Below are 12,116 nucleotides of genomic sequence, written 5' to 3'. Positions count from 1 at the left end.
TACAATTATTCCATTTGGCAGAAGTGGCTCGTCTGCCTTTGATTTCCAACCCTGAGACTGTTCTTACTTGTTGCCTCTCTCCCCGAGGGAGTGATGGCTACAAAAGACCCACATGCCCTTTTCAAACTTTTTAGAAACATGCTGGGGGAAGCAGTGGTCCATCAATAGACCAGAGGTCACTGTGATCCATGATATTTATTATCCCATGTGATCAATGATATTTATTTCCACCCATAAATTTGAAGCAAGCACGCATGTAGTTTTGTATTATATATTGCCAATTCCTATCTCTAATACTTTGTCAAGGGAAATTTATCCAAAGTTTCCCATGAACACAGCAATAAACTGGGCTCAGCCAGTGCTGAAAAGGCAGAACGTTTGAAAAATATCCATCATCTTCAGCTATAATGATCAGTGATTGTTAAGTGAAACTCTTAAGTACAGTGTGATGCCTTTCATTACTGACTACTGACATGGCATCAATAGATGCAGCACATTGTACTTCAGCCAAATTAGATTAATAAAATGCATTGATTGGATGACAATGAAAATGAAATATGGCGCCATCACCCCACTGCCCTGTGAATGAGTGAATGAGCATTAAAAAAATTATATATAAATAAATAAAGTGCTTCTTTGTATTGCATTATCTCTCAGATACGTCACTTTGCAGTGGATCCTCTTCACACTGATACCAACAGCCCACTCCCAGCTCAATAGAATATATAAAGGTGTGTGTGTGTGTGTGTGTGAGAGAGAGAGAGAGAGAGAGAGAGAGAGAGAGAATCAAGATGTAAAAGTAGAAGCCTTAGGGATTCATAATGCTTCCATATATCTTCTTGAATTATCTGACACCATTTATACAACTTAAGCATACTAGATCAAACCTTGTCGTAATGAGATTTTCTGTAGTGTGTTGAGGGTGTTGGGTGGAGAGATCAATTTGTCTCCAAGTAACGGTACTTGCCTTCTATCCTGAGCCAAACATGGATAGAAAAAATATCATCCCCTGCTTTCCAAAGATTACCTTAGAAATCACACCAAGTGATTAAGAACAACTATGGGACCCAGTGTAGTGTGGCTGCATTCTGATGGTGTTCAAATGAAGCAGAAAACACAGCTGGGGCGACAATGTGGTTGTATCCCTCCAATAATATTACCAAAGCAGTGTGAACCTGCTTCCTCATGGAGTCTCTAGAGAGAAACTGCTTGGGCCACTTGGTTCAGGTCTCTGGATGTTACCAAGGCTTATAGGACTACATCGCAAAGAAGTCACTTCCATGTGGACCAGGAATCATAAGAACCAGCTCACCAGGGCTTGTGGATTAAAATAATTTCCTTCAAACAGACCGTATGCCATATATCTAGCTAAAAGTGGCTTCAGGTAGGTTACATGCATAAAATGGGTACTCCAGACAGATTGCTTGCATTGTAGTTAGTTAAGAAAACTGGCTTCTCTTCCCTGAACTAATGGAAAATGAGACTATTAGCATACTGTTCACTAAACTGTCATGGGTACATTGGTCAGTGTGATCGCTGAGGTTCTATAACCTATGAAAGTTTTATTGTGAAGATATTAGGAGCTATGCTGAATCTGACCTGTTGTCCATCTACCTGAATGTTTTCAGTTCTGACTAGCAGCTCCTCTGAGATATAGGCATGCAAATATGTGCTTTGCTGCTAATGTAGGACTCCCTCCCTCAATATATATATATATATATATATATATATATATATATATATATTGTATTTTCTGAAATATTTTCCATTATACATTAAAAAGCCAAAGAAAATCCCAAACCCTCTCCTATTCATTTTGGTTTGCTGAATTCTCTTCCCTGCTTCTGCTTTTGAATCTTTCTGCTCTCCAGCCCTCTAGTAAAGGTAAAGGGACCCCTGACCATTAGGTCCAGTCGTGGCCGACTCTGGGGTTGCGGTGCTCATCTCGCTTTACTGGCCAAGGAAGCCGGTGTACAGCTTCCGGGTCATGAGGCCAGCAGGACTAAGCCGCTTCTGGCGAACCAGAGCAGCACACGGATATGCCGTTTACCTTCCCGCCGGAGCGGTACCTATTTATCTACTTGCACTTTGACGTGGTTTCGAACTGCTAGGTTGGCAGGAGCCCCAGCCCTCTACTAGGATATTAATACATCCTATTGTAGAAGACATACCTAACGATCCAATACCGAGTACCTAATCTATGGATTTTCTTACGATCCTTTAAAAAAAATACTGTCTATGTCGCAGGAAAGCTGTATTTTAATTTATAAAAATTTCTGATAATTATTAATGCATATATCAAACCAAGCTTAATGAGGTTGTCTTTCAAAATGAATTCTATCTGCAGAAGGGGATTGTAAAGACTAGCATCATCTCAGATTGGAAGTTCACAGAGGTAAAAGAGAGGAGACAGAGAGAGAGGGAGAGAGAGCGCACTGGTTTTCACCCATCTCAAGGAAAGCATTAGTATTCATCTTCAACACTGAACCTTATGAATCCTTATGTTTATAATACTTCTCAACTGGAATAAATCTTACAACTGATTATCACAGCATTTGGCTCCATGCCACCTGCAGTTCTGGGAACAGTATTCAATCAATGTGTAAACCAGTGAAATGCCAGGAACTTTTGAAAGATCAAGGAGGGATGATTAGTTATTTAAGAATAAACAATGGTGAAATGTTGAGTACAGCTTCCTCCTACAAGTCGGGCAGAGAAGAATTTTTTCCATTATTTGAAAATAAACATCACTGTTATATTTTAGGATTTAGGTAGTTGACTCATGTTTCGTTAACTTCCTAGACTACATTCACACACAAGTGAAGCAAAATATACTGATTAGACCTTGAAATAATATATATTAACAACCAGGTCTTCCAGTCTTGCACTATGGAATAAAGGCGGAAAGATGCACAGCGTAAGGAAATGGGACTGCTACTTTCCAGGGCTCTGGGGATGGCAGACTAACTCCCAGACCCTGTTCCATGATGGCAACTTTGAGCAAAGTGCTAGCTCCTTGATCTGCTGCTTCTGTCCCTTCCTATATTTTAGGTGCCCCATTCAGCCTCCTGTGCCCTCCATCATGTCACCATGGAAAATCAGGATGTGCTCCCATGTGAGTCACGTGACCCATGCAAGATCACAGTGCCCCCAAACATACTTTTGGGGGGCACCACAATCTCACACAGCCCCAAAAGATGTGCATCTTTCGGGACCACGACACCAAAAAAATGGGATGTCCTGATTTTTTTGGGACAGTTGAAGGGTATGATATACAGTGGTACCTCAGGTTAAGAACTTAATTCGTTCCGAGGTCCATTCTTAACCTGAAACTGTTCTTAACCTGAGGTACCACTTTAGCTAATGGGGCCTCCTGCTGCCACCGTGCAATTTATGTTCTCATCCTGAAGCAAAGTTCTTAACCTGAGGTACTATTTCTGGGTTAGCGGAGTCTGTAACCTGAAGCGTCTGTAACCCAAGGTACCACTGTAATGGAAAGGCAACATGCAAATCAATGTTGTTTCTGCAGACAGAATCTGTTGCAAATACTGCTATCCTGTATGGATAGTATCTCTGAGTTGCGACATGTCTCATTAAAAGCATGAAGTCTTCCATAAGAAATTTCTCACAGTTTGTCCCTTGACCACCAGGTCATCTTACACCAGCTACTCAAATAAAATTGGATGAGAAACAAGTGGTTAATATATTGGCGTGGTCAAGCTGTCACTGCTTTATTTAAAACAATAAGTAATAGACACCACAGAAGATGACAACAAGCTTTTCAGACACTGTTGCATCTAATTGATTTAGCATATCTACCCATGTTGGGCAGTCACAATGCAATTGCTGAAGTTCAAATGAACTGCGGGTACTTTAGAAATGCCCGCAAGCCTCTAAATATCCATAGCATGCCTAATCAGTTCGTATGAAGTTGCGAACAATCTCGTGTGTATTTTCCGTTGTTGTTCTAGATCTCCAGACAAAGGAGTCCTTGAACCAGGCTTAATTATCTTGATCGCTTCAGTGATCAACACAATGGAAAAGGTACACTTTTCCTTAAGCTTTTCACAGCAACAGTCTCTACCTCTCACCATGCGAGAATCGCTTTTTCTAAACAGGGCAAGACACATTTCAAATGTTTGCAGAGGCAAGAATAGTCATTTGCAGACTCGGATCTGATTTCTCTTTTGCCATGTTGAAGGAAATCAGCCCTGAGTGCTCCACTGGAAGGATAGATCGTGAAGCTGAGGCTCCAATACTTTGGCCACCTCATGAGAAGAGAAGTCTCCCTGGGAAAGACCCTGATGTTGGGAAAGATGGGGGGCACAAGGAGAAGGGGACGACAGAGGAGAAGATGGTTGGACAGTGTTCTCGAAGCTACCTACATGAGTTTGACCAAACTGCAGGAGGCAGTAGAAGACAGGAGTGCCTGGCGTGCTCTGGTCCATGGGGTCACGAAGAGTCGGACACGACTAAACGACTAAACAGCAACAACAAAGGTTCAGCTGCGATCTGTTGAGTCAGACTATGGGTCCACATAGCTCAGCTTTGTAGCAGTGGCTCTTGCAAGATCTCAGGCAATGGTCAACATTCCTGCCCTTCAACCTGTGCTTGTTTTAACAGGAAATGCCAGGGGCTTAACTAAGATCTTCTGTCTGCAAAGCCTTTACCACTGAGCCTTGTAAACGGTGTGGGTTGCAGAGTCAAAAAATAAGGATCCCATGACAATGACAAAACCTTTGCACAGAAAGTCACCTGTCATCATCTATTTACTTGGCTTTTGTTCTAAGCACAAGTTTAGCTGCTGGATTTTGTTCCTTGGTCATTGGTGCTAAAATAAATCCTCTCACTCCTGTACAGAAAGTCATGGGCTGATGCTGTCAGCTGCCCGCATGGATTCCTTGCACCGTGCCAGCATCCCCAGTCATTGCACAGGAGGAGACCATTCCTTGCGCAGGAAGAAATGCATGTGAACATCACCTGCCGACATTGAAATGAATGAAGAAGCATACTAGGGATGGTACTCAGAATGAATTATCTGATTGTGATATATAATTGCAATGGGTGTGTATGTAGAATGAGAGCAGAGATAACTGGAAGATACAAGAATAAAAAAAAAAACAGTGTGTAAAAGATTTAGTTTTGGTTCAAAAAAGCTCTTTGTAATGGCTCCTTTTCTTTTTTCAGATCTCTGAAAAGGGTTGCCACTGTGGCTATTCTGTTCTTTCTTCTGGTCTCGAAACGGTTCTCCATTCTTTTTAATATTCATTTTTATGTCAGGGCAATATATATTGGCACCTTACTTATGGCGTTAGTAAAAATGTGCTTATGCGCTATGATTCTCTTATGATAGAAACATAAAATCTCGGAAGGATCAAAGTCCACGGAGGCCCGCCATCCTGCAACATCAGGAAATTGATTGCGAGAGAGATGCCCACCTAATGCTAAGGGATTGTTATTTATTATAGCACTAATATTGTGCTGGGGTGCATTAGAGACCAGCGTGAAGGCAAGGTCCCTGTCCTGGAATGCGTGCAGGCTAAGTGGTTGATCCTGAAAACACTTAAGTTGGCGAGGAAATTTATTCACACATATAATCTGAGGGAGGGAGACAGAGTGAAGGGGGGGAGGATGGAGGGATTTGTCCTCTAGATCATATTAAATTCACCTGATTCTGAAAGGGAGCTTTTATGTAACTGGAGAGCCAAGGAATCACATCCAACAGTCTACTTCCCTTAATAGAATGTTGAAACGAAGCTGCAGATGGACTGCATTCAAATCGCAGAGACAGAACAGGGAATTCAAATGATAATCACTCTCCCCACACTGTTCTCCCCAGTGCATGATTTTAATAGCATTATATCTGAGCTTTAATTTTAGTCAGCAATTGACACTACACTCCTCAGGAGTCCGGGACCCCATTTTCCTTTCCAGAATTCAGTTCGCCAGCCTTCAAAGTAAGTAATAATGGAACAGGGATTGCCTTTGTGCATAAGCGGGGTGCCTTTCCTTCATCGACAACAGCCAGCCACTGCTCTGTTTGGATTTCAGATCCAGGAAATGATTGCAAGGAACCTTCAGGAAGTTTTTAATGTGTCATGTTTTATACTGTTTTTGTATATGCTGGAAGCTGCCCAGAGTGGGTGGGACAACCTAAGTCAGATATGCGGGATACATATAATAAAATTATTATTATTATTATTATTATTATTAATTATTAATTATTATTATTATGTTTCAGTAAGAGCTAGTGAAATGCAGGGGTTAGGGCACTGGAGTATGATTGGAGAGACCTGGGTTCAAATTCCCACTCAGCTATGAAGCTCAGACCTATGGCTAGCCTACCTCACAGGGTTGTTGTGGAAATTAAAAAGGGTGAAGAAGTACGTATTTAACTACTTTGGAGGAAAGGCAGGATATACCCATATGCAATAAATTTTACAAATAAAGTATTTTTTTATGTTGTGTCTCAGTTGACCCAATAGTTTAAACCTTTGTTAGTATTCTTTTTAAAAGACTCTTACCACCTGGCTTGCCTTTTTCTGCACCCTCTCCAGATCTACTATATCTCGTTTGAGATGGAATGACCATACCTGATGACTTTATTCTTAAATTTCAGCACATCATGGATTTATATAAGAGCATCGTGCTTATCTTTTGCTTTTGCTTTTCTTCATAATTCCCAACAGCTTGTTTACTCTTATCCCTGAGACAGTACACTGAATTAACATATTGTGTGACCTGAGTACTTATAGCCAATTCAGAACTCGTCAGTCATTGTGAAGTTCAGATTACTTGTCCCAATGCACCTTTGCTCTGCCATTATCTCATCCACTTACCTGGTTTGGAGAGATTCTTCTAGAAATAGGCACAATCTATTTGCAGTGTTACTATTCAGAAAATATCAACATTTTCTGAAAAGTCGGTATCATGTTTCCTTATAGAAATGTAATAAATAGTAATAATTTTCCACAGATCATTTATGAGTTACCATTCCCAACAATGATCCTTAAGATATGGCACAGATTACTCGTGCAACTGATGAATTATTTTAACACTGTTAAAAATGATCATAAGTGGGGATCATGGGTGCCTTAGGTGGCGCAAGCAGAGGGATTTTATGGTCTCATCTGCACTATACATTTAAAGCAGTATTATATCACTTTAAACACTTTAAAGCTCCCTCCCCCCAAAGAATCATGGGAGCCATAGTTTGTTATGAGTGCTAAGAACAGTTAAGAGACCCCATACACCTTCAGAGTTGCAATTCTCAAGTTTCAGGCTTCGGGGAAGTGGCTTCCTCCCTCCCTTTGGCCATGGATAAGCAGAACAAAGCAAAAATAGTCTCTTACCCTTTAAAGAGATTTTAATGATCACAGCTAAAAAACAAAGAGTCCATTCTTGGAGTAAAGGTGCTCCCAATTAAGGTTTTCACCCACTTCCCTCTGAGTCACCCTCGTCACTTCCTCGCCTTGCAACCTGATCTTGCAACCACTGTGTCTTCTGTGCATCTACCTTATCTAATCTCCATGACCTCGGACTGATCAGCTAGACACTTTCCAGAGAACTGGAGAACTCTCCCCCCCCCCCCCCGGTTCTTCTTCTCCTAGCTGTTCACCATCCAGTTCTTCCCAACTTTTGTCTTATGAACTATGTCCCTCTGTGAACCACTGTTCCAAATCTATACTGTCCCACTGCTCCTGGGAAGATTCAGGATCCTGATCAGGAGTGGAAGGAGGCTCCCACCATTCCTCATCTGTGCAGCATGGTCCCTGACATCAAGGTAGTTTAACAATTATTTCCTCTGCCTAGGGAACTCTGAGACTGGAGAATGTGATTTGGTTATCTGGTGCATTTGGACCAGCCTGTTCTCCCTGCTGCCTCGCCCCTTCCCCTCTCTTTCCCAGTGACACAACTGCCAGGAGGTCAGGTGGGTGCAGCTGCCCCCACGATGGAAGGTTAACAAAAAATAAATAAATGCAGAAACAAATCACATAAACCCATTTACATACAATAAAACCATATACAGGGACTACAGATAAGAACAGATTCAAGCAAGAGATCAGTCCACTGAAACTCATCAACCCAGCAAGTCAGATACGTATTTCCTAGGGGCGAGGGAGAGAGTCTTGACTGTGCAGTGGGAAGCAAAAAAGTGTGTCCTTGTGGCACACATGACCAAATGGCTAGTTGCCATTGCCTTAGATGCTGGTTGTAATAACTTATTTGATCTGGTGATTGAAAGGCATTACTGCCCATTGGATAGCCTATGTTCAGTTTGGGTTCTTTCTGCCTCAGTGGAGAAAACAAATTGTTTTGGGGCAGGGGTGGAGGGAGGGCAGAGACTTTTATGGCGTGTCATGAATGCACTGTGTTCCTGGTCCACTGTTTTGTAGATGCTGACAAGTGCTTATACTTAGGCTGCAACCTGTTTTAAAATGGGGAGTGATGCCTATGTTATGTTTGCACCTTTCAGTTGTAATTTAAATCTAGCCTTTCACATCATTCTTGCAATCCCCCTTAAAACATATATTGTAGCCTGTGAAATAAAATACATATTCAAGACACGGATTCTCATCTTGTGTTCAAACATGCATTACATTTGTAATAATGGTGGTTGAGAAGATTGGGAGGGAATTGGCAGTAAGGCAGAAGTGCAAGGGGAATAAGTGAAGGGCAAGAAATTGTAGGCTGAGTGAAATTTTGTGAGAATGAGGGGAAAGGAGGAAGACAAAATAAAAGAAAATATGAATTTTACTACATTTTAAATTGTTCTTTGAAATGGTAGCCAAAAAAATCACAATCGCAAAATTCTTACCAAATAAGTCAAATTTGAAAATAAAAATGCCAAAATGTCATTCAATAAACTCAGTTCCAATAAGGCATCTGCTGGGCCTCAGTTGAGCTGCAGCCTACAAAACCTCTTCACAAGTTACTGAGATCCAAACCAAGGGTGGTATCCAAAATATATCCATTGAAATTCTCCACTGCCTTGCGAGATATCTTTGGGCGGGGGGAGGCTAAGGAGTAAACTCTACACAAATCCAGAGTGGAGTCCCCAAGACAGTTGGATGGTGCCTTGTATGCCTCCTTCTAGAAACTCCTGAAGGCAAGCTGGTCCCAAATGTATTGCTCTGCTTTCCTTTGGACCACATCAGAGGGGCCAAGAGGGAGGTCTTGTAATCTGGGCAGCCCAGGACCTCCATACACACTGCCCAGCCTTCGGTGCTGCTAAATGCATTGGTTTGACTTCACCCCTAGAGGCACACTCATAGAATCATAGAATCATAGAGTTGATAGAAACCACAAGGGCCATCGAGTCCAACCCCCTGCCAAGCAGGAAACACCATCAGAGCACTCCTGATATATGGTTGTCAAGCCTCTGCTTAAAGACCTCCAAAGAAGGAGACTCCACCACACTCCTTGGCAGCAAATTCCACTGTCAAACAGCTCTTACTGTCAGGAAGTTCTTCCTAATGTTTAGGTGGAATCTTCTTTCTTGTAGTTTGGATCCATTGCTCCGTGTCCACTTCTCTGGAGCAGCAGAAAACAACCTTTCTCCCTCCTCTATGTGACATCCTTTTATATATTTGAACATGGCTATCATATCACCCCTTAACCTCCTCTTCTCCAGGCTAAACATGCCCAGCTCCCTTAGCCATTCCTCATAAGGCATCGTTTCCAGGCCTTTGACCATTTTGGTTGCCCTCGTCTGGACACGTTCCAGTTTGTCAGTGTCCTTCTTGAACTGTGGTGCCCAGAACTAGACACAGTACTCCAGGTGAGGTCTGACCAGAGCAGAATACAGTGGCACTATTACTTCCCTTGATCTAGATGCTATACTCCTATTGATGCAGCCCAGAATTGCATTGGCTTTTTTAGCTGCCGCGTCACACTGTTGGCTCATGTCAAGTTTGTGGTCAACCATGACTCCTAGATCCTTTTCACATGTACTGCTCTCAAGCCAGGTGTCCCCCATCTTGTATTTGTGCCTCTCATTTTTTTTTTGCCCAAGTGCAATACTTTACATTTCTCCCTGTTAAAATTCATCTTGTTTGTTTTGGCCCAGTTCTCTAATCTGTCAAGGTCGTTTTGAAGTGTGATCCTGTCCTCTGGGGTGTTAGCCACCCCTCCCAGTTTGGTGTCCTCTGCAAATTTGATCAGGATGCCCTTGAGTCCATCATCCAAGTCGTTGATAAAGATGTTGAATAAGACCGGGCCCAAGACAGAACCCTGTGGCACCCCACTAGTCACTCTTCTCCAGGATGAAGAGGAACCATTGATGAGCACCCTTTGGGTTCGGTCAGTCAGCCAGTTACAAATCCACTGAGTGGTAGCATAGTCAAGTCCGCATTTTACGAGCTTCTTTACAAGAATATCATGGGGCACCTTGTCAAATGCCTTGCTGAAATCAAGGTAGGCTGCATCCACTGTGTTCCCTTCATCTACCAGGGTTGTAATTCTGTCAAAAAACGAGATCAGGTTACTCTGACATGACTTATTTTTCAGAAATCCATGCTGACTATTGGTGATCACAGCATTCCTTTCTAGGTGCTCACAGACTGTTTGCTTAATGATCTGCTCCAGAATCTTCCCTGGTATTGATGTCAGACTGACTGGGCGGTAATTATTTGAGTCCTCTCTTTTCTCCTTTTTGAAAATAGGGACAACATTTGCCCTCCTCCAGTCTGCCGGGACTTCGCCTGTTCTCCAGGAATTCTCAAAGATGACTGCCAGTGGTTCTGAGATCATATCTGCCAGTTCTTTTAATACTCTTGGATGCAGTTCATCTGGCCCTGGAGACTTGAATACATCTAAACTAGCCAAGTATTCTCGTACTATCTCCTTAGTTATTCTGGGCTGTGTTTCCTCTGCTGAATCATTTGCTCCAAATTCTTCAGGTCGGGCATTGTTTTCTTTATCGGAGAAGACTGAGGCAAAGAAGGCATTGAGGAGTTCAGCCCTTTCTGTGTCCCCTGTTTGCCTTTCACCATCTTCTCCTCTGAGTAACCCCACTGTTTCTTTGTTCTTCCTTTTGCTACGAACATACCCATAAAAGCCTTTTTTGTTGCTTTTAACCTCTCTAGCAAGCCTGAGTTTATTCTGCGCTTTAGCTTTTCTGACTTTGTGTCTACACGTGCTGGCTATTTGTTTGAATTCCTCTTTGGTGGTTTCCCCCCTTTTCCATTTTTTGTACACTCAGTTAAAAGTTCTTTAGATAGCCACCCTGGCTTCTTTAGGCACCTTCCATGTTTCCGTCTCATTGGTATTGCCTGAAGTTGTGCTTTTACTATCTCCCTCTTAACAAACTCCCAGCCATCATGAACTCCCTTTCCTTTTAGTATTACTGTCCATGGGATCTCACCCAGCACTTCCCTAAGTTTTATGAAGTCGGCTTTCTTAAAGTCAAGAAATTGAGTCCTAGTATGCTTGGCTGCTCCTTTCCGCTGTATAGTAAACTTCAGAAGAGCATGATCACTCGCGCCTAATGATCCTTCCACCTCTACCCCACTAACCAGGTCATCAACATTGGTTAGGACCAGATCTAAAATGGCTGTTCCTCTTGTTGCTTCTCCCACTTTCTGGACAATGAAGTTGTCTGCAAGGCCAGTGAGGAATCTGTTTGACCTTATGCTCTTGGCTGAGTTTGACATCCAGCAAATATCGGGTAACTGAAGTCCCCCATTACTACTATCTCCCTTCCTTTTGCATGCTTGGCCATCTGTTCCAGGAAGGCATCATCTATGTCCTCCGTTTGACTTGGGGATCTATAGTAAACTCCCACAATGAGGTCACTGTTATTCTTCTCTCCCTTAATTTTGACCCAAATGCTCTCACTTTGGCTTTGAGGTTCTAAATCTTGGATCTCTTCACAGGTATACACATCCCTGACATATAATGCCACTCCTCCTCCTTTCTTGTCTGGTCTGTTTCTCTGAAATAGATTGTATCCCTCCATTATTACATTCCAATCGTGGGACTTATCCCACCAGGTTTCAGTGATGCCTATTATGTCATATTTAGTTTGCTGTACCAAGAGCTCAAGCTCATCTTGTTTATTTCCCATGCTTTGCGCATTAGTGTACAGACATTGAAGTCCATTAATCATTCCCCCG

This window comes from Podarcis cretensis (assembly GCF_951804945.1).
Source record: "Podarcis cretensis genome assembly, chromosome: 2".
NCBI classification, from domain to species: Eukaryota; Metazoa; Chordata; class Lepidosauria; order Squamata; family Lacertidae; genus Podarcis; species Podarcis cretensis.
This window is presented reverse-complemented; position numbering follows the sequence as displayed.